General features: G+C 33.0%; 1 long non-coding RNA gene across 1 annotated transcript; it reads left to right on the plus strand.

The window, feature by feature from the left end:
• The first annotated feature begins 611 nt into the window (after positions 1 to 611).
• Positions 612 to 1,537, plus strand: LOC107929724 (uncharacterized). The gene is made up of 2 exons (XR_005906151.1): positions 612 to 676; positions 1,248 to 1,537. It is a non-coding gene; the product is annotated as an uncharacterized lncRNA (long non-coding RNA).
• The last annotated feature ends 2,205 nt before the right edge of the window (positions 1,538 to 3,742 follow it).

Here is a 3,742-nt window from a genome sequence, read left to right on the forward strand (position 1 = left end):
AGAGGAAGTTGCTCCCGTGTGGGATGATGATGCAGTTTACTGGAGAAATTCAATGCATTTACTTTTATTGATCTGTTTATGTTTTTTTTTTGTTGAAAAACCAATGATGATGAGTAATGGATGTTTGGTTCTGGAACATCTTGTTTGAAGAAATTGTAATGACAGTTGAAGAGGATGTGAAAGGAGACATTGATGTGATGATTTTGCAATTATATATTTGTCATTGAACCATATTTGACTATGATCTTAAGTTTTGGTGCTAAATCGTCGTTGGTACAACAGTCTAATAGATTTCTACTTCAAATTAGACTGTGTTTCTAGTTTGGATTGTTTGTCACTTTTAGAAGGAAATCTGATTATAAGCATAGAACATATGTGCAGACCTTGAGAGAAAATTGCAAAATTTTACTGCTGTATACTTCCTTGGCCTCAAAGTAGATGGTTAAAATGCTTAAAACCCCCACAGTTTAATCCTTGAAATTGTTGAGTTTACGGTTTTCCTTTGAAATGATTGGAAAGTTAGGCTATCTAAATTTTAGTTCTGACAAAATTCTTTTATTTTTTCTATTAAATACTTCTTTCAGCTCATGGTGACAAATTTGCTGCGAAAGGAATGAGAAGGCTGACCCAAAGGAGAGCTGTTGATTATACTAGTACTGTTGTGCGATATATGCAGGTATTTTTTCATGTTTAGTTGTTTTCATTAGCGTTTTTTTCTATATCTTTCTATAAGCTGTTGCATGGTCAAAATGGTGAATCTGATTAACATGGATGCTTATGTTTTTTCTTAGATGGCTTAAATGTCTCTTTATTATTGTGGTTGTTGGCCTTCTCTTTATCAATACGGGCATTGATTTCTCTATCATAGAAATCAGTTTGCTTTTTTCTTCTGCAGCCTTTTGCTCAAGTTTATTATTCAATGTACTTGGCTGCTATATTTTAAAGTTTATAAAGGTCCACTATTATAGCCATAATTGTATCTTTATGATAGCTTAACTTATGGAGTTGTGTTTCAGATTGCTGCTAGAAAATCCATTAATATAGAGGCAAAATGACTTGGTCTTGCTTGCCATTGATGTATGGTGTTAAGATGTTCTTTTTTTGCTTTATGGGAAAAATAAGTTGATGTCTTTTTATGTCATATTTTTCCTAGTTGCTAAGAGTAACTCCTCTTTATCATAGTTGTATGCTTGTTGAATCATATTGAAATGCTAGATACTTAACTGACTGAACTTGTTTGAATGTAGGAACTACAGTTCCATCAAACACCACTACTGCAATTCTTGCTGCTCCCAATTTGTCGAATCCCATGGCTACAGTTGTTGGTGCTGCTTCAAACCCATTAACCTATAATTTGTAGTTGAATTTGAATTATGATCCAAAATGCAACTTATCAATGATGAAATACGGCGATGCATCTGCTTGAATTTCTCTGTCTAGTTGGCCTTTTAAGTCCCTTCTGATCTGGTATCCTTGGAAAATTATTTGTTTTGCACTCTTGGCATTTTAATATCATATTAGAATAACTAGTTTATAACTTTGGAGTAATGATTCATTGTAATTTTACCCATTTTTATATATTTCTTGTGACAGCCCTAAATTGACCCTAGTCGGAAAGTGGTTTCGGGACCACTAAACCGAGTCACAAAAATAATTAGATGTTATATTCTATGTTTATTTCATGTGAAAGTGCATGTGTGAAAATTTCATGCTTTGATTTTGCCAATTGTGAGTGAAATTATGAAATATGACTCATGTGAAAATTTTTGCAAATGCTATGGGCTAATTTATAGTGGCCAAATAACTTATAGTATGAAATAGGTGGATTTGCATGTCAAATTTCCCACCTTAAAACATAGTGGCCGGCCATGATGGGCATGATAAGCATTTGTGCAATTTTTTTTTATATTGGAATTATGGCATAAGTATGGCACAAATAAAAAAATGTTATTTTGTGTCATAAAATGTTAGTAATAAAATAAATAAAAGAGAGAATAAAAGAAAAGTAATGAAAAAAAAAAGGGATCATCATTCATGTTCTTGCTAGCCAAATCTAAAGAAAAAAAAATTTGTTCATCTTTTATCATCCTTGGCCGAAAATGCTAAGAAGAAGGGGGAAGGGGAAGTAAAACATTCGGCCACTCCTTCTAGTCTTGAATAAGGTATGTAATTCATGGTAGCTTTTGGAAATTGTTGAATGTATTAAGCTAGTTACTAAGTCCCTTAGTTAGCCCATGTCCAAATCTTGAATCTTGTTGGTAACATGAGCAATCGGCCATGAGAAAATGTTCAAGAAATGGTTGTTGTTCATGTTATTTGGATGAGAAACGAGTTAAAATGGTCTTGGTGTAGTTGCCGAATTTGAATTAGGAAGTTATTGAGTAATGTTTATACCTTAAGTGATAGAATAGAGTGAATGCTTGGAATGTGATATGTGTGAATTATATGTTAAATTAAGGTTTGCTAAGCTAGCTATTAAGGTGAAATGCAAATGTTAGTATTTGATTTGGTAATAATCTGCTTGGGGACAGCAGCAGTAAGGTGATTTTGGAAAATCGCCATAATTTGTAGGAGTTGAATTAGAAGCTGAGTAAATTATGTCATTAAAGCTTGAAGAGTCTATTTTCTTACAAAAGAAACTATAAAAACAAAAGAGTTACCGATCTTGAGATATTTGAAGTATTGTGGGGCTGAGTCAAAACGACTACTAGATTCCCTGTTCTGTTTTTAGAAAATCATTATAAATTGTACAAAAATGATTATAAGATAAAATTTATATTCTTAGACTCCTTAATGAGTCTAGTTTCAAATGAAATCAAATACAACACATTTTGAATTCTGTAAAATGAGAAATTTGATTCGTAGTGAAGAGTGGTCAGATTAGTCAAACAGTGAAACAGGGGAAACTTTAAGAAAAATCTGGTATTGATTGGCCAAGCCTAAAATTCTGAAAATTTTATGGATGGAAGATATACGAGTCTATATACAGGGAAAATTAACGGCAAGTGATTTGGAGTTTTGTAGCTCCAGTTATAAATAATTTAGTGACTACTGCTCAGGAAAAACAGCTCATAGTGAATATATGATTTTGTTGTAAACATTAATGAAAATTTGCTAATGAATTATTTATTGATTTTTATAAAGCTTACTATAATCTATGTGTGTGAAAGTCGAATCAATTTATATATTATTCTGAAAGTAATACTTGAATAGTCGATTAATGACTATTTTAAAATTTGTTGAACTTAAGCTCAAGAGCAAAGGGGAACTAAATCCGATAAAGGGAAGGAAAAAGTAATTGATTAGCCATTGAAGTCGTTCGACAACATCCGAGGTAAGTCTTCGAGTAATGACCCTACTTGAATTATATTGAAATGATTAGTCATCCTATGATGGATAGTCAAATGTGCATAGAGACTATGTTATAAAGCCAATTGAAATCATGCTCTTTGTGTGTGGCTATTGAGCCGAAATTGGAAAGGTTTAATAAATGCTTTGTGTTTGAGCCTTAGTAACGAAAGTGAAATATGGATGTGTCATGATTGTTGATATATATGTGTGCATGAGCATTTGAATTTTATCCGGGCTAAGTCCCGAAGGCAATTGTGCTAGTGATTTTATCCGGGCTAAGACCCGAAGGCATTTGTGCGAGTTGATATATCTGGGCTAAGACCCGCAGGCATTTGTGCGAGTTGATATATCCGGGCTAAGACCCGCAGGCATTTGTGCGAGTTGATATATA

The sequence above is a fragment of the Gossypium hirsutum genome, chromosome A12 (genome assembly GCF_007990345.1).
Source record: "Gossypium hirsutum isolate 1008001.06 chromosome A12, Gossypium_hirsutum_v2.1, whole genome shotgun sequence".
Lineage (NCBI taxonomy): Eukaryota > Viridiplantae > Streptophyta > Magnoliopsida > Malvales > Malvaceae > Gossypium > Gossypium hirsutum.